General features: G+C 40.9%; 1 protein-coding gene and 1 long non-coding RNA gene across 3 annotated transcripts in view; one reads left to right on the top strand and one right to left on the bottom strand.

The window, feature by feature from the left end:
* Positions 1-20,334, bottom strand: part of ZMAT4 (zinc finger matrin-type 4) — a 367,372-nt gene that overhangs the window by 189,929 nt on the left and 157,109 nt on the right. The window lies entirely within an intron of this gene.
* Positions 7,292-12,564, top strand: LOC108310286. The gene is made up of 3 exons (XR_001827696.2): positions 7,292-7,341; positions 8,131-10,059; positions 10,836-12,564. It is a non-coding gene; the product is annotated as an uncharacterized LOC108310286 (long non-coding RNA).

A 20,334-nucleotide genomic window follows, 5' to 3' on the forward strand; every position in this document is an offset into this window, starting at 1 on the left:
CCAGCTACTGGGTAGGCTGAGGTGAGAGGGTCATTTGCACCCAGACTTCAAGGCTGCAGTAAGATATAATTGTACCATTGCACTCCAGCCTGGGTGATAGAGTAAGACTCTGTCTCTTAAAAAAAAATTAAAATAATAAATAAATAAAAATAAAATAAAACATTCAGTAAAAATATATATTTCTTGAAAAAAATACAAAAAGTTCAAACTTCAAATAATCTGTCAATAGGGACCTGCTTTACTAAAGTTATTATGACTCTGGGTGGTATGTTTCTTTTTATCATATTTTTAATAAATTTTTAATTATGAATAATTTTAAATTTATAGAAAGATAGTACAGTAAACGCCCATATACCATTCTTCATTTCCCCACCTGTTACATCTTACTTAACTGTGATACAGTCATCAAAACTGAGAAATTAACATTGGTGTATTACTATTACCAAAACTCCAGACTTTCTGCAGATTTCACTGGTTTTTCAACTAATGCTCCGTTTATGTTCCAGAATCCAACCCAGGATACCACGTTGCATTTAGCATTTTGTTTTTCAGTTCTCTTTTATTCCTTCCTGCCAACTTCTGGATTAGAACCTCATATACATAGCTACTTATAAATAGCTGTTCATTAACTAACACAGCATCCTCCACTTCATAACTGGCAGCAATTCTGCCCTAAACATAAAGCAATCCACAGGGCAGGGACAACTCTGCATCAGCAGTGTCACCAGCTGCTGTGGAGGTTAGGCAGGCTCTTTCCAGACCTCAGCATCCTCTTAGGTAGGCCTGGGTTAGAGGAAGAAATCTACTTTGGGCTTAAATAAACTGGACAATCTAACCAAGCCCTACTAATCCCATTCTTGAAGATAAAAGTAAGCCAGTTTGTTCCGGGGGAAACTTCTTATAACAATACTTGAAGGATGACTGGAGTCCCAGATGATTTAGGAAACTGCAGTTATCATATATATTTTTTAAATTTCCAGTTTATTCAAAGGCCACAGTAGAAATACAGTCTGGCAAAGGTGGAGGAAAAACAGAAATCACCCATGACCCTTGGGTGGGATTCTCTGGAGAACAGCTACCGCACAATTACCTGCTCACCCAGTCTCCTTCCTCCTTTCCTCATTCAGTTTGTCTCCATGACAGTGACACAGAGAGACACACACAGAGACAAGTAAGCAAAAATTGGTAGCACAAAGTAAAACGTGCAAAGCAGCGCATCTAAACCATAGCTCTCATGCCTGCTCTACACATACGGTTTCTGTGGGCACAAGATAATGACTTCCAAAGTGGAAGCAATTTTCTCTCATACTCTTGTGGATTCAGGTTCCAATTTGTGATGGCATTCTTCCTCTAACTCTCTGACATACATACACTTCCCAAGGTTCCCCTGTGGCACTGGCCTGGAATCTCAGGAATCCTTATAAATGGGAGAAACCAAAATGATCAAGTCCAGTTCTTGGAGGCAACTTCGAAATACTGCTCACTCAGATGAGAAATAGGTGGAGCATAGAAATCAGCCTGAGGGCTCCCTTTACATGCATTACCCCAAACTGATGTTTTCTTCTCTCTCTATTTTGATAATTAACAAGTTGTCACAGGAGTTGTTAAGACTTGGAGGCCGGGTGTGGTGGCTCATGCCTGTAATCCCACATTGTGGGAGGCTGAGGTGGGAGGACCACATAAGCCCGGGAGATTGAGGCTACAGTGAGCTATTACGGTGCTACTGCACTGCAGCCTGGGTGACAGAGCAAGACCATGTCTCTAAAAATAAAACTAAAAGACTTTAATGAAAGCAAATTAGAGAAAGTAGGGAGAAGTACTCAACTGAACAAGGGTGACTGACAGGCAGCAAGTTTATGAAGAAAGCACTCAAGGCCACTTTTTTTTTTTTTTTTGAGATGGAGTCTCGCTCTGTCACACAGGCTGGGGTGCGGTGGTGCAACCTCAACTCTCTGCAATTTCCACCTCCTGGGTTCCAGTGATTCTCGTGCCTCAGCCTCCAGAGTAGCAGGGACTACAGGTGCCCACCACCACACCCTGCTAATTTTTGTATTTTTTTAGTAGAGATGGGGTTTCACTATATTGGACAGTCTGGTTTTGAACTCCTGACATCAAGTGATCTGCCTGCCTCAGCCTCCCAAAGTTCTGGGATTACAGGCATGAGCCACTGCACCCGGCCCACTCACGGCCTTTTTATGTGCTTGCTCTCCCTGGAGGCAAAGGGCACAGACCCCACACTCCTCAGCAGCCCATGCTTCCCCAAGGTGAGTTCTGTCTGGATGTTAGGAACTGGAGAGAATTCCACCGTGCCCTCTGCAATAGGACCCAGCGACCATCTACATAATTCTCTGCCCCCCATGAACCTAGGTCAACAATGGACTTGCTCTCCCTAATTCCAAAGTAATCACAAATGTCTGCAGCTGAACATTCTTATCAACTTTTGGGGCATGTTATTTAGTCTCAGAAATTTGTTTGAAAACATCAACATGGGCATGAGTCATGATCTAAATAAAATCAATTCCATTCAGGTGATTGTTGCCACTGTTGATCTTATTAATCAGCACTATTATTGCATATAAATGTAAAGGGAATTAGCAGACCATTCAGAGTAAGTGTTCCCAACTTTTCTTAATAAAATCTACACTTGGTTTTCTAGAACTCTTTATAGTGTTTATGGATGAATTCGGTTATTAGTCTGTGGTCAGAAGGATTTGCATTATCCCCTCCTCCTTGGTGTAATTGTCCATTTGAGTTGCAGGGCAAGACAGGCAGGAAGTGTGGCATCAATGCCTAGCTAGATCACAGGCCAGATAAAATTTTAGCATCACTGGGTAGACTCTTTTTGGTGGTTTTTTTTTTGTGAGATGGAATCTTGCTCTGTCTCCCAGGCTGGAGTGCAGTGGCATGATCTTAGCTCGCTGCAACCTCTTCCTTCGGATTCAAGCAATTCTCCTGCCTCAGCTTCCCAAGTAGCTGAGATTACACCTTAGCCCACCACCATGCCAGGCTAAGTTTTGCATTTTTGTAAAGACGGGGTCTCACCATGTTAACCAGGCTGGTCTTAAACTCCTGACCTCCAGTAATCCACCTGCCTCAGCCCCCCAAAGTGCTGGAATTACAGGAATGAGCCACCACACCCAGCCCACTAGACTCTTTTAGAAATGTCTGTTTCCTTTTAGCATGATCTGAATAAGGTGGGAGGGAGGGGAGAGGAGGAAGGAGAGGCTCAGAGGCAGAGTAGTCAAAATGCCATGAGAAAGCTTAAGGCTTTTAAGCCTTAAGTTGACACTGAAGGTGGAGGTTTCCTACACCTTGGAGCTTTTATCTTAAAGCCAGGCCACGCGGCTGTAATTTAGAACTATTAGCTAGAAGCATCTTAGTAGGGAGGAATTCTTATTTACAATCAGATAAGTACAGTATATAATTGGATCACACACATCTTGAAGCCACTTCCCCAGATTTATTATGCTTGCAATGATCTTTTGTAGACTCTCTGCATTTCTTTATAAAGAGCCCTAAGTATGTCCTTAAGCAAATTGCCATCAAATATGATAAAGTCACATACACATTACTCTCAAAAAGTCTAATATTCATTCTATTTTTTCTTTGATGCATAAAAATAAAACTATCTAATGAAGTCCTCAAAGGAAAAAGTGTACATATATCACCAACAAACACCCACCCTGCTCCAGGCAGGAGGAGGAACCTGCTGGGAGTGTAGCAGGCTGCACAAAGCACCCGAGGAATGGTGTGACTCTACCGGCAGGAGACAGAGATGGAATCAGACACTGGGGACAAACGCATGCATACATCTCCACGTGTGAGCATCAACACACACACTCAGAAGTCAGTCCAAATCATCACCAACGTACAGATTCTCAACACAAGAATGGCCCATGTACAAGAAAAGGTTTCCAAAGCATGTGAGGCCCCTATCCACTGGGACAATGCCATTTCTTCCCATCCAATTATAACCGGAATTGCATCTTCAGTCAGCGAGAAGTCAGGGATGTGAAAATGTCTTCTCAATGCAGTAACAGAGATGGCACTTGTTTTAAAAGTGAGAAACTAACCAATTCTCAGGACTGTAATCCCCAGAGCATTGCCTGTGAATCCTGAGGACCTAGAAGTCTCCTCGGGCAGGGCAGAGAAGGATAGGAGAATAAGCATTTCACATTTAGAGTCCCAAATACACCTTCTCATAGAAATCATGCCGTAAATATTGGGTAGGGCAGGGCATGGTGATTCACACCTGTAATCCCAGCAGTTTGGGAGGCCAAAGTGGGCAGATGACCCGAGGTCAGGAGTTTAACACCACCCTGGCCAACATGGTGAAACCTCATCTATACTAAAAATACAAAAATTAGCTGGGTGTGGTCGTGGACACCTGTAATCCTAGCTACTGAGAAGGCTGAGGCAGGAGAATCACTTAAACCCAGGAGGTAGAGGTTGCAGGGAGCCGAAGTCATGCCATTGCACTCCAGCCTGAGCAACAGAGCAAGACTGCATCTCCAAAGAAAAAAAAAAAAGATTGGGTATTAATTAAATCAAAAGAAAGCTAAAAGTTTATTTTAATTCTCTAAATTAATGAGGATTGGTGGATCAGTTAGGAATCTAATCAGATTTTATATTATTCCTGTGGGGGTGGGGGAAAAGTGTTTCATACTCTAGGTAACATATTTACAATCAGCCACTGGAACACAATACATGTGTATGTTGGTGACTAATGAGGCGGGTCAGGGCATAGGTAGAGAAAGATGCTGCTGGTGGAGAGGGGGACTATGCCCTGTGCCTCTGTGTGGGCAGTGAGAGCCAGCAGAAAGCGGTCACTTCCTGAAAATGTCACATGTGAAATTACACCCTGGTTCCACCCTCCTGAGTCCCTATGTGCAAAACTGTGTGTCTTCCCGAGTCTTCCTGATACATCCCTTCACTTGCTCCCAGCTAAGGCTCTTCCTCAAAGATCCAGGTAAGCAACTCTGCTTAGTTTATGCTAGGTTTTTGTTGTGGTGGTGGTTTTTCCCTGTCCTTTGGGCTTGTTCTTCCCTCTGCACTTATATTTCTCTGCACAAAAGCCATTCCCCGATGTCCTCATTGTTTTCAGTTCTCTGTCCAGCAATGTGGCCCTGGGATAAGACCACAAGAAAAGGTGTAGACGGACCTCACTCTGGGACTTTACTTGGTAATAAAATCCAAATGGAATGGGGAGAAAGTGATGGCAACACCACTGAAAAAGCCAGATGTGGTCTCTATGGTGGACCTAAGTCACATAGGAAATCCAGATGTGAAATCATTGTCTAAGCTGTTAGTAAGATTTGGAGCTTATTGGGTTTCAGTTCAGTAATGTGGTTTGACAGCCTTGCAAGGAAAGTTTGATTTTGTTCCAACCTGTTTTATAAATAAGCACATCATTGGACAATGTCTGAAGATGACATCTAGCTTTTCAGTGGTCTGACTCATATTCACTGATATGTATTCATCACTTACTATATACCAGGCATTGAGGAGACAGTGATGAATAATTCTGATCTTCAGAAACTTGCAGTAAAGAAGGAGAATTACACATCACTGGGTCAGTCAACCTCTGTCCACTGTGATGGGATCTACAGTAGACAAGGAGAAGCACGGAAGAGAAAATAACTTTCCCTAAAAGCGCTGGGGCTGTCACAGAGGAAAAAGGATTTGAACTGAGTCTCGAAGGATGGGCAGGACTTCACCAAGCATATATAAGATGTGGAAATGTGAAAAGAGATGGCACAATCTGGAAAAGGGACAGAAATGCAGAGCAGGAGATAAAGTGGGCAGGGAGGAGGATCCAGGTCAAAAGAAGGTTCCAGACCTAGCTGGGATGATACCTTTAGCTCCCCACACTCAACTACAGAATATTTTTACTAACTGAAGGATTAGAACTCAGCATTATACTTCTTGTTTAACCTGTCTATATTTTCCACGAATAGTGCTAAAATTATCACTCCTTTTCTATCACCACATCACTTGCAAGTAACCCATTTTGCCATGGAACTGCCTAGTTAGTTGCAAACTGCAGGAAGTGCCATCAGGAGGGAAGTCATCAAGGAGTACTAGGCGTTAGAGTTGTGCTTCCTGAGACACCTGTAAGTGTGCTTATTCCTGCTAAGTCATCTGGCATCAACTTAAAAGCATAGGTTTTTCAATTAATTGCGAAGTGGCAATCAGGCTGTGGGGAGCAACTGTGTGGAAGAATTAGAGGGATTCAGGTCTCCTCCATTCCCCCAAAGACAGAAAGGACCTAATTAGACCTAAAGCTAATATAACATCTTTCCTGAGGAGCCTTCCTAAGGGGTGGTTTCTTCTGTTCTACTTCCATTTTTGTATGTGTTAGTATTAATCAGAGTCCACTAAAGTGCTGGATAGAAATGTCTCAAGGTAGCATGTATTCATGTGAAACATGTATACTTCTATTCTAAATGGGCTTCAAAGAGCAGTTGCTTGAAAACAAAATGCTTAGTCTAATAGGCACATGCTTCGCGGACCCTCACCAGCTGTCACAGAGGAATCGAGTGATCCACGGGGATCCTTTCACTCTGGGGCTCATGTACACTAAAGATCTGCTTTAACATCATGATTTCATGTCAGCCTACTTTCAGGGAAAGCATTGCATTTAAAGAAACAGAGCAATGAGAAGTATGAGATGGGCTTTGTAATAATGGTATTCTAAAGATGTGCTGTGCACATTTGCATACTTTTTATCATCGGACCAGCTAAGCCAGGACACCCCAATTTCCATTCTGCTTTTCCTCTCTTAGTTGTTTCTCAACGGATACTCATCACTGGCATTTTTCTATATCAGTCTTACCTGATTTCCATTACCCCTTGTTGTTTTTGACAGAGGTTCATTAGATCTCAGAGTATGCTGGCTAAATATGACAGGCTGGTACTTTCAGAAATAACGGATTTCCCATTTTCCTAATTAGAACAGCATCCTTGTACAGACTGCCCAGATGCATCTGCCTTTATGCAAACTCTGAAGGCAGCTCATGTTGCCTTTTATTTGGTCAAAGATATTTTGTGTAAAAAGAGACGGATTGGAGTAAACCTGGTTCCAATGTATTTTTCTCCTTCAAATGCATTAAGATTATGGGCTTTTCTAGACAAATGGTTTCAGAGGAGTGTAGCCAACCACTGGCTATTCACTAACTGATTAAGTGGAATGTCTAGGATGTAAATTTCTTGTTCTCAATTTTCTCTCTCCTGACTTTTGCCCTTTCTACCACTTTACTGCAAAATGGTTATTTTCTTGTATTGTCTTCCTTTCTACAGGAAGGAAGACAATACAAGAAAAAGGAGAGAAAATTGATCAAGGTAAGTGATCCACAGTTACCTGTTCTGTGTCCCCATCAACAATCAACCTTGATTATCTAGTTGGCTTGAATGTAATTTAGGTCAGAAGTCAGCAAAGCACACAACCCAAACCATAGTCTGCAAATCCACAACCCAAACCTGGTCCACTGACTGCTTTTGTAATACACTTTTATTGGTACACAGCCATGCTTCATTCATGTATGTTTCATCAGTGGCTGCCTTCGTACTATAACAGCACAGCTGAGGAGTGGCAACAGAAACAGTATGGCCAGCAGCTAAAATACTTACTTTCTGGCTCTTCATAGAAGAACTTTGCCAACTCCTCCCTTGGGTGCTTGGGCTAATACGTTCTGCTTCTTAGAACATAGTTTGACTAAAGTAAAGGTCTTGCATTCTCTAGTTCATAAGCCTGGATTTCATACTGACCACACACAAGAACACCGTAAAGGTTAAAATCACCCTAAGTCAGTGGAGAGGTACCAGAAGATATTTTGGAAAGGATACTTTCAAGTACAAGTACAAGAAAACCCTCAGTCAACTGGCTTGACAAAATGATTCTCTCATACAACAAATGGAGAGGAAATTTAGCTCAGGGTTTTTTTTGGTTAGTGGTTTGGAAGTCTAACAAATACTCAGCCTCTTTTTTATCTCTCTGGCCAGCTGGTTTGTGCTTCCGGCTAACTCTCCATATAGCCCTGTGATGGCTGCCAAAGTTCTCGTCATCTCAGGCAGATACAACAGTGTCCACAAGCAACAGAACAATGATCTTTCCTCTTGTCTGTTTTTAAGGTTGATGAAAATCATTCCTGGAACTCCCACTCCCCACCTCAGTTGACTTCTGCAATTCAGTAGCCAGAACAGCACCACCGACCCATGGATTAAAACAATGACTGACAGGGAGGCAAAGTCCACAGCTTACTCCAGACATAATACCACCCATTATGCTAGGTGGATGTCTTTCTCCCCGGAAGCTTATAGATTAGCTGAAATGGGTGGATACTTGAAGAAAATTGGAGCTTTGCCAGAAGGAAAAAGAAGAAGAGGATGGATGTTGAATAAGCAGCCAAAAATGTCTACTATAGGGTGGCATGAATCCCATTTCCTTATTAGAAAAAGAATTCAAAAGATGTGTCCAATTAGTGATGAAGAAGTTATACTCCATGTATAAAGTATACAACTTTTACATACAGTAGAGAACGCCTTCTATTTTAGAGCTAAAACAATTTTACGAACTGTCACTATCAACATTTTATCTCTCTCGATCTTAAGAGGTTAAGACAAGATAAAAATTCCTTCAAGGTCTGAGATACGAAAACCATTATTAATTCAAAACCTAAAATAAGGAAATGCTAAGTATTTGAATAATATTTTATTTATTTTTTATAAGCTGAATTTTTATGCAAAAGATATGAGCTAGGCTTTAAAAAAATAACGAAATACCAAAAGAGGTAGTTATGGGATTGGTGCTAGGGAAAAATAAAGATAGAAAAATATTAAAGACAAGAGGAGCATGCAGAAACACAAATCATACATTCCTGGAGAGTTAAGAGCTGCCTAAGAATTACTCTCTGTGATTTGAAACAAGAAGGAAAACACTTTAAGTTATAAAACTGACAATGTCTTTAAGATAAAATTACAATAATGGTTTAGAGGAGGCATAGCTTTGCTCAGTATTAAAACTTAAGATAAATTTCACTCACATTTTCTCATAAGGAGGACACTGCAATAAATATTATTCTTAGCATCAAGGTTTTAAAGGCTGGTATATTAAAGTGATGCTAACCACTGAAACAAACAAACTCTAATACTTCAGTGCCTTATCACAGTAAAAATTTATTTCTTGATCATGTAACATCCTGTGCTGGTGGCCAAAATGTTTGTATCTTGCGGGTCCACCTGTCTCCTGGGACTCAATGCCCTCTGCATTCAGCTACAGTAGTTTCCCAGCCTGAGCACCACTGGCATTTCAGAGTGCATGATGCTTTGTTGTGGAGGGCCGTTGGGTGTTATTGTAGGATGTTGAGAAGCATCACTGACTACCACTAACTAGACAGCAGAAGCAAAACAATCAAAAATGCCTCCTACTACTGCTGCCAATGTCTCCTGGGAGACAAAATTGCCTATGGTTGAGAACCGCTGAATCAGAGAATGCGGAAAGAGAAAATCGAGAAGGTACATCTGGTTTTATTAAAATGTAATTCACACATGCATACACAAATGCTTGGATCTTAAGTGTTGAGTTCAATAAGTTTTGACAATTGTTACACCTGTGTAATAACCATTCAGAAGAAGACACCAACCATTGTTTTCATCTAGAACGTTCCCTAGTACTCATGTGTAGCCAACCCACCATTCCCCGCAGGCAACCACTTCCTGATTTTTCTCACTGTAGACTAGTTTTGTCTATTATTGAACCTCATATGAATGGAATTATACGATATGTGCTCTTTTGTGTCTGGCTTCTAGCACACAATGTTTTGAAACTTATCCATGTTTTTACCTGAATCAGTAGTTTTTTCCTCCCTATTGAGGAAGGGTATTCTGATGCATGAATACCACGTCACAAATTTGTTTCTTTGTTCAACGGTTTTACATTTTCTTTTTAAACAATTTGACCTAAAAGTGATGTGTTTCACTTCTGTTCAGATTCCACTGGTGAGAACTAGTATCATGACCCATCTAATTGTAAGGAGGGCTGGGAAACGATGTCTTTTGCAGGTAAGACACTTGTCAGCAACAATTCTCTATACTCTGGGAGGCAGGGTACAAATCTTTTGGAGGACAGTTAATTTTCTCTGTCATATCTAGTATCCAAACGGGAGGTCTGTGTATTGTTCTAACCTTTAGGCTAGAAGAGCTAAGTGAAAGCTGTGAGGGTATTCATGCACATACACTGTAGGTTTTGAAATACAGTCTAAAGCATTATCATTCATTTACACATTTTACTATTAACCATGTCAAATAGCAAAGCAAAATCATATTTCAAGTAGCTATCCACATGTTCTAAGTAGATACTAAATAATCAACCAATATCCAAAGCAACAAATAATTTTTAGTTAATGCATATTAGTGCTTTCTTTGTATATTTCTTTCTTTTTTTTGAGAAGGAGTCTCGCTCTATCACCAGGCTGGAGTGCAGTGGTTCACTCACTACAAACTTCACTTCCCGGGTTCAAGTGGTTTTCCTGTCTCAGCCTCCCAAGTAGCTGGGGACTACAGGCACACACCAACACATCTAGCTAATTTTTGTGTTTTAATAGAGAAGGCGTTTCACCACATTGGCCAGGATGGTCTCGATCTCTTGACCTTGTGGTCTTCCCACCTCGGCCTCCCGAAGTGCTTGGATTACAGGTGTGAGCCACTGGGCCCAGCTGTATATTTCTTTCTTGAAGACTCACTATTTTAAAAAACAAATTATTTGGCATTGATTAAAACATGGTTGATCAGGTATAAACATATGTTTGAGTAACCATAATTACGCTTAAAGCCTGCAGACCTGTGATTCACAGAAGGCTTCACTTTAATTTCACATGTGAGTACATTATGTTTTAATCTAAACTACAGAGAAAACAGATAATCCATAATAATAGAAATGTAAATGAAACATTTATCACAATTATCCATGAATGGAAGCTCACAGTCATGAATTCATGAATATTTTTAGAGTAAAATTTTTCCCAGTCCCTTTAAAAGGGTTGGCACCCTAAAAGCACATTGTAAAAACAGTTGTCTTTCCTGCTTGAATAATGCTGAGAGATGAAAGAGACCAGCATTCTTTGCTTTACTTTTACTAATGATTTCACATATATAAGCACGTGATAAAAATACAACAGGAAGATGACTGAAGATGAATTGATATAAACCTATGCCTCATTTGGAAATATGAGCATATCTGTTGGGATTCCATCATATAAAAATAGAGATTTTATTTATAAATGTGCATGTATGTGCTGTCATATCATGAACCTTTTTTATTTGCCTAATCTAACATATTCACAATATTTTATTCCTCTCACATACCTAATGTATACTCATTCTATATTCTGTGTATGTGGGTTCTTAAGAGTGTTCCCAACCTGTGTTCCCCGGAAGGATTCAGACCTAAATGTGTGTCTGAGTGGGACTGATATGAGCCTGGTGGGGATCTCAGAAGGCTCTAAAGAAACCCTAGGAAAACAACCCCCTTCAAAGAAAAGCAAGCAAATCTGGCTCAAAGCAAGATTTGGCTGTCCTCTATACTTTTAACTTAAAAATCTGAGCACAGATAAAGGGAGTTGCCATCCTTTTTTAAAAGCCCTGAATTCATGTTTGCAGGCCGACAATTATCTCAGGGGGTTCAGTGAGTATAACAGACCAATTCTTGGTCTTTAAGTTTGTCATTGTCTTTGCAAAAATCAAAACTCTGGTATATTTCATTTCCTAGCTTAAAATGCCTTGAAACTCTATTATGTTTTACATTTTAAAAAGTCAGAGCGAGCATAACTGCATCTAATTTGCAATGCTTGCCTAGTCACAGTGTTAATTCACAGGACTTGTGTTAATAATATTATGCACTTCAAAGTGAATCCCGTATATTCTACAGAATTAACTAGAGTTGTTCAGGGGCCTGTTAACAAGTTGCTGAAATGCAGAAGCTTTTGGGTTTGCTGAGCAGTCATAGCCTATTACAAGTTGTGTCAAGAAAATTTCAGGGACAGGCCAACGAGAATCGCTGTTCTTGGTGGAGCCTTAGGCACTGCTTTCAGATTGCATTAAGAATCACATATGCAGGGATTCCAGATAACTATTATAGGTGGGCTCCAGTTTAAGAAATATTAGTTGTGAAAGGCAGTCTTGGAACAGGTCTAAATTAGCAAAAATAATGAGTTTCCTATCTATGCAACAACTCTCATTCATTCATTCAACAAATGTTCCCTGACCCTTGCCATGAATCCCCATAGTATTCCAGGAGTACTCTGAGTAAGACACACCCTTTCTCCGAAGGAGCTGACACCTTGGAGGTAGATATTAATAATTAGCTACATCCAGAGGTGATAGGTAAAAACAAGATACTATGAACACCAAAATCATGGAGACAATATTTCCAGCAAGAAATTCCAGGAGAGTTCACAGGGAAGATAGTTCTTAGCTGACACTCAAAGATAGCATTAGTGACTACAAGTAGGAAAGATGAACAATGCTTAGAGGAATGAGGATAGGAAGCTACACATGCACTGGACATGGCAAAAGGATCTACTTGTCTAGGTATGGATTTTGAATAAGAGAGCGTGAGTTGGAAAGAGAATCATAAAGGTAAGTTGGAACTGTATTAATAAGAGACATAAATGCTAGGATAAGAAATGTGTGATAAATTTGTTAGGCAATCAGGAACCACTAAGCTTTCTACAAAGAGAAAAATGAGGATTAGTGTTGATTGAACAACAGAATCCTTCACAGATGCTAAGGATCTTCCAAATGGAAAGAAGATACAGAGAAGCAATATCAGATAAAAATATGCCATCACAGTTTGCAGAGAAGTGATCGTGGCCCAATCCTGTGTAGTTATACACACAGTTAACTCAAACAGTAATGTCCCCTATTGCTGTTGCCTGGAGGAAGCTTAATTGTACTACTCAAGAAGTGTCACAGAGCTTTCCAAATAGAGAATGTATGTTATGTTTTGGCTCTATTGGGAAGAACAGGAGGCTCTTCTTCCCAAAAGAGCTTTTTGATGGTCCCGCATCATCCTTGGTGTTACAGAAGATAAAGGTGAACAAAAAGGTTAGAGGGATAGAACTATAGTGCTGTGATGCCACCACCAAGGCTAAGAGAACAGTCTTCAGAGAAATATTTTACAGAGGACCAAACCAAAGTCGAGTTATTGATAAGGGTCTGGAGCAAGTCATGGGCATTCCAGAATGATCCAGACTTTGGGGTAAGAACAACACAAACCTCAAAGAGACAAGATCAGCTCAGAAATCATTCCCCTGGTGTTAACTTGTAAAGGTTACTCATCAGTTCTTTAGTAAAGAAGGCCTAGAGACTGCGACAGAAACCCATGTCTATTCTTGTGTTTAGTTGCACATAAGGCTGTAAGGAAACCAAATATCGCTCCTAGTGGAGGGTGGATGTAATCGTTCACAGTGTATCCTGTTGTCAATTCCACAAGGTGCCAAAAGAACTAATCTCTCTAAGTATATGTAAATTACCTAGATGTAGAAAACCCTTCTGAAATTTAAAGTTAGAGATCCTGTATCCAGAGAATGTCATGTTAGGAGGCAGGGCAAAAAAAAGGTGTATTATTGGAGAGTTCCATGTTGCTAAGGCTGATGGTACTAGAACAAGTTACACTTTGCAATAGCTTCAAGAACAGTAAGTTAGGGCTTTGGGCTTGGATACAGGAAGAAGAGGAGCCTAGCATGTTAGTGTTTCCATTTGGGTAATTAGGAGAACAGTGATGCTCCCTGTCAGATAATAGCAGCGAATAGGGAAATTATTTGGGTAAGATGAGGATTTCAGTTGAAAACATGTTGCATCAGGATAGGAAATCCAGAACAAGATGCAGAGCATCAGGAAAATAGTATCAGAACAAAGGTCTGGGTACAAGATCAGGTATTTTTCAAAGTAAAATACAAAACCAATAAAAAACTTATTCTTAAAGCAAATTATCAGTTTGCATACTACTTTCCAGAACTATCTCAAAAAGTTTAAAGTGAGGTATAGCTTTAATTATCTTAAAATTATATTTGGTATTAAATAGAAGCTTATTTTACATAATTTCAGAATAAAGAGAAACAATACTCTTTTTTTAACAAATTTTTAATATATACTTAAGTTCTGAGATACATGTGCAGAACGTACAGGTTTGTTACATAGGTATACACGTGCCATGGTGGTTTGCTGCATCCATCAACCCATCATCTACATTAGGTATTTCTCCTAATGCCATCCCTTCCCTAGCCCTCCGCCCCACCGACAGGCCCCAGTGTGTGATGTTCCCCTCTGTGTGTCCATGTGTTCTCATTGTTCAACTCCCACTTAAGAGTAAGAACATGCGGTGTTTGGTTTCCTGTTCTTGTGTTAGTTTGCTGAGAATGATGACTTCCAGCTTCATCCATGTCTCTGCAAAGGACATGAACTTATCCTTTTTTATGGCTACATAGTATTCCATGGTGTATATGTGCCACATTTTCTTTATCCAGTCTATCATTGATGACCATTTGGGTTGGTTCCAAGTCTTTGCTATTGTGAACAGTGCTGCAATAAACATACGTGTGCATGTGTCAACAATAGTCTTTTTAAGAAACTGTAAAGCTCTGATTTGTCTCCCATTCTTAGTTTAGTCAATATGCTTATTGAAAGAATATTATCATAAAAATGTATGATATAACAATTGCTAATAATTTGATCTTTAATAGACACCTAGATACTGGCTTCTCATATTTAAAACATTCTCCCTTTTAAGAGTGTTCTAATCATAAATTTTGAGCCATAATTTACAAAACATTATAGGTGTTAGGAACACAGCACCAAATCCTAATTCCAAGAGTTCATACGTGGAGTTAATATATCCCTGTCCCAAGCATTTCTCTTCCTGATTGTCCCTCAGATGTGCAGACTCTTGGAATCCATCAGTTCAAGTAACCCCGGCCCACAGAATTTATAAGGCAGGTTCATGGGGCAAGACAGCCATCCAGCTGCCTCCTACAGATGGCTGTTAGTACAATTGTTTTCCCCTTCCACACTCCAATCAAAACCAAAACAAAAACCACTTAGACCAACTCTTAAAACCAAGAAAATATGACTTTACCCTCTCAGTAGAATGTCAGCTTCACAACGCAGGGACTTTTGTCTTTTTATCACTGGATCCTCCATGCCTAGAACCATGTCTGGCACATTGTAGGTATTCAGTAAATATTTGCCGAAGCAATCAACCAATAAACATCAGCGTAAAATTTTTATTTCTCAACAAGCACACGTTTGGTGTTTTAGAGGGGACTAGTCTTACTTATGAAATATTGCCTTGCAAATTGGAAGACATTTGGCGTGGCTGGCCCCTCCTGCTAAGTACCTGTAACACCCCACTGCAACAATAAAAACACCCTGGCATGTTTTCAAATGGCCCTTAAGAGGAGTTATGGGGCCCCAGTTTTGAGATGCAGTGTGTGAAATGTGTAATATATTGTTGGTATCTGCATGTGAGCCACAGTAGGCTTCATAAGGCTCTACAAAATAAAAGAAAACAAAGTCAGGAGGATTTGGGAGTAACTTAGATTTCCTTGTCAAGAGTGTGCCCTGTGTCCTAGGTGAAAGATTCTGGAGACAGAAAAGTACCACCAAGTGGAGACAGAGAGAGGAGAAGTAGCCTGTTGGCATGCTCAACATTCTGGAAGACCCTGGTAATCATCCGCCTCTCATTAAAAACACTCGTCAGTCTCTTCTCCCAACTCTCTGTAGAAACCATCTCCAGGTTTAAAGTGAATGTCAAAGGGAAAGTAGGAGTCACCTTATATTTAACAGCAACTATTCCAGAACACCACGATCCCCTAAAACTACTTACAGCTATTTTCAAGGTTACTGGAGGCCAACCTTGAAAATCTCCTAACATGAAAAAAAAAGGATTTGTCCAAAATTTTAAAATCTCTAAAGACAGAAATGTAGAAATTAAATATTTTGGCCAGTTGCAGTGGCTTATGCCTGTAATCCCAGCACTTTGGGAGGCCGAGGCAGGGGGATCACCTGAGGTCAGGAGTTCGAGATCAGCTTGACCAACATGAAGAAACCTCATCTCTAGCAAAAATACAAAATTAGGTAGGCATGGTGGCGCATGCCTGTAATCCCAGCTACTCGGGAGGCCAAGGTAGGAGAATCTCTTGAAGCCAAGGGGTAGAATTTGTGGTGAGCCGAGATTGTGCCACTGCACTCCAGCCTGGGCAACAACAGCGAGCATCTCAAAAAATAATAAATAAATAAATGAATAAATAATAAATAAATATTTTGCAATAACGTTCTCTCGCTTGAATTTTTCAATAAATATTTATTGCTTTGTAACAAAATGAGCGTATAACAATTTTAAATGCACCCTAAGCATATCATATGGGCTCTATATCAATTTTTATTGTGAATAATACAAAGAAAAGGGATCTAAAGATTACAGAGCCTATTGAGTTTGATGCTTGAAGAACATAACGCTATTTCAAACCCTTTATTGGGGGAACGCCCATGTCTAGATGACTACAATGGCTGCAGTGAGACACAGGTGACTCACCTTTTTACGGACGGAGCATGTGATAATTGAATTGCCCACCAAACCTGATGCTCTAGGCAGAAACTCGGCATCATCGTTGCTTAGAACTCCAAATTTAATATGTAACGTCAAAACAGTCAACTTGTGTGAATGAAGCGATAAGGAGGAATCTTTGGTGGTGGCAAATCGAAAGTAAGTATATGAGATGCCCACCACTTAAGCATAGGGCTTATATATTAGAGTTTAATAAATATTTGTTGAATAAAGGAATAAAAGACATGGCTATAGTCACATAAGAAATTTAAATTATACTCAATATTTTCTGTTTATAGGACAAGATAATGTTCTATATGTTTTATGAGGATTTCCACCCTTATAAAATGAGCACTATTCATTTTTGTGCTCATGGAGTCATAGCCAGTTATTTGAAAAACATACTTATTTAGAATAGTCCATTTTCAGACAGTGCCAGACTTTTTTTAAAAGCATTACTAAAATATAGGATATAAATTAGAAGCTGGATCTAAAAAATACTTGAGAGCTGATTTCAGGAATTTAACCCATCGTAAAGCCTGAGGAAGCAGGTTTTGTGTTACAGCCACTTTTCAATCTCCTCCTGGAAGGGACATTCCTACAGCCGTCAATCACAATTTGCTAAGCATGGTGTTCAGTGTATTCGATAGTCTCTTAAGAAGTGAGTTCAGTGTCTCACTATTAAGAGCTGTAAACAAAGACATATGGACGTTTAACCGCAGGATCCCCCACAACACTCAGAGTCCCAGAACAGTGTGTCTGGATGGGTGCTTGGGAAGCATCTTCCTTTACCAGAAAAGGAGGCAGGCACGGGGAGCGGGAGTGACGTCCCAGGACACACAGTAAAGTGGTAGCGGAGACGAAGCTGGAAATTAGATCTTTCGAATTCAGTGTTCTTAGAAGCTAAGAATCCAAGATGGATTATTAAGGAACACAGATAAGTAAACATATCAGTAGATGTAGTCATGCCACAGTGCAGAGCAGGAGAAACACTGTATAAAGTCCACAGATGCTATTCAGACCTACAGCCCATCGGGGGATCAGGAAGACTGACCATCCTCACCTGATCTCCTAGGAATCTTTCAACCACAATGGCCTCAGGAACATGGAGAAGGGAATCCACCAAAGAAGTCCATTTTGTTGACTGGAGGCCTGAGTCCAGGAAAACATATAAACCTGGTAAAAATGATGATGACTCCTGTAATCTTTCCAGACTGCTGCAAACAGCCCCCGAGGAAAATGCATGGGAGGTGGAGGAGGGACCCGACCCTGTCAGCCATACCAATATCAAGGAGCAAACGTCAGTCAGGAAATGGCAGCACCTTCCCTCAAATTTGGATATTACCCAGAACCCTTGCTTTCCTGGAATGCTAGTTTTATTCCGTTCAGCAGGAAGGTTTAGCTCACGCTCTCAAGTGGCATCTCATGACTGTCATTCATTCGGTGAATATTTACAGAACACCCACTATAAGAAAAGTATCGGACAAGCACTTGGAGGTACAAAATGAAGAGGCATCATGGCTGCCCAGGAGGCACGCAGAGCCAAAATAAAGAAAACAGACACAACTGTCCAAAAAAAAGTGTTGGAAGGACTGTACGAGTACATGACAAAAGGAGTTAAGGGAGGCGGTCCACAAGCAGAGGGAGTGATTGGAGGTAAACTATGAGCAGAGAAAAGCTCGTGAAGTGCTGTAATGGGTTTTGCAATAGAGAACAGTCCTCTGGCAGTCTGTGAGGATGGGCAGGAGGGAAGCAAAGCGGGGACGTGAAAACCAGTGAGGGGTGAGTGGAGGAATCAGAGATCAGGGGTTAAGCAGATAACAACAGAGAGGAGGTACTCACGGACTGAAATAGGGGTTAAAAATAAGAACGACTCCAGCCTAGCAGCTGGGCGGGCTCATTGAGTAAGAATGGAAATACACGGACTAAGGTAGCTCTGACATAAGCAGTGCCTAAGCAACTTTCAGATGGAAAGATTCATAAAGCATGGGCACAGAGGTCTAGAAGTGAGCAGGAGGTCTTAATGTCAGCAGGCAGAATGGCGATTGAAGTCACTACAGTGAATAAAACAACACAGAGAACGCATTTAGAGTAGGCTTGTTCAACCCGTGGCCCAGGATCATTTTGAACGTGGCCCAAGACAAATTTGTAAAATTTCTTAAAACATGATGATTTTTTTTTTAGCTCATCATCAGTGCAGTTTATGTATGGTCCAAGATAAGTCTTCTCCTTCCAGTGTGACCCAAGGAAACTGAAAGATTGGACACCCCTGATTTAAAGAGAGGAGGGTTGGGAGGCCAGGATGAGATCTTTGGGTGGATCAGAATTTGGAAGAGGAGCAACGGAAGGCAAGTCAGCCACAGAGAATGAAGTGGGCAGAAACAAGGAAAATGAGGAGGAAGAAGAGTGGTTAAATCCAAGAGGGAAAAAATGAAGTTTTTAAATAATGAAACATGAGTAGTTGTTGGTATACTCTCAGGAAAGGTGAGAAAAGAATTAAAACGGCCCACTGGCACGGTCATTAGCAAGGCATCAGTAACCTTGGCCAGTGTTTCAGAGGTGCCCGCAGCCATGCGAGCAGGAGGTAAATGAGATGAGATGCCTGCATAAACTTGCTCAAGGAAAGGAAGTGAAGTTGGGCGGAGGTCTGATTATATAAACACAGAGTGGAAAATGGCATGAAATATCAGGCCTGAAATTTTCAGACCATGTGAAGCAAGTTATTTCATCTGTCTTATCCTCGGCTTAGCTTTTTCTTAATGAAGAGAATAATAGTAGCCACATCAAAGAGTTCCGTGAAGCAATGCATGGGAAGCATTGAACTTAGAGTCTGGCCCACGGCAGGCACTTGGTCGTGTTAATGATTAATATGACTATCATCCCTGCTACTACAGCTAAGACATTGAGGATGCCGGCCAAAGACTGCCCGGAAGGAGAGCTGAGAAAAGAGAAGCAGAGAGGTCAGTATTGGATGGGTTGGAAGAAAAGCAGGAAGGAACGGGAGATGTGGGTGAGGTAAAGAGAATGAGTCCCAAGAATCAGGAGGTGGAGAAATAAATGAGAAGGAGGTTCTGATTAGAAGTTTGTATGTTGCAATTCAATACAGAAGAGGTAACAGGTGTTAACAAAGGAATAAGACTCTGGAAATGGGGAGTTGGATCGCAGTGGAGACAGAGAATTCATGCATTATTAAGAAAGAAACATTTATTGAGAAAATGACTATGCTTTGCTTGGGAAGCTGGAGACACGCCTTGAACAAAGTTCAGATCCTAGCATAGAGCTCTGTGAACAAAGTTCAGACCCTGCCATAGAGCTCTGGGGTTAGAAGGCGGGGTACCTTGTCCCCATGGGAGGTGAAAGTTGTGCAAGGCAGTGGCTGGACAGCACAAAGTTACTGATTCAGGGATCAAAGAGCATAAAGAGTAAAACCACAGATTACAGCAAAACCAGAGCTATCAGGATGATATCTGTGGATAAAATGCAACTTCAAGTACAGGGGATGGTTTTGCACCGAGTAAAACCACGCACGAAGCAAGGAGGAAGCAGGAATGTGCTAACGAACACTGCCTATAGTGTCACAGCAAAGGAAGCCAGTAGCCTCCGCTCCTACAGACGGTGGCATGGAAGTCCTGGCGTGAGGAGAGGGAACCAAGTGTTCAGTTACCGAGAGGAGGTGGAGGATGCGCCCTTGAAAAGGCTGAGTATAAAAGGCTGTGGCCCCCGTCGACATTTAA

This window comes from Cebus imitator, unplaced genomic scaffold (assembly GCF_001604975.1).
Source record: "Cebus imitator isolate Cc_AM_T3 unplaced genomic scaffold, Cebus_imitator-1.0 Scaffold5, whole genome shotgun sequence".
NCBI lineage: Eukaryota > Metazoa > Chordata > Mammalia > Primates > Cebidae > Cebus > Cebus imitator.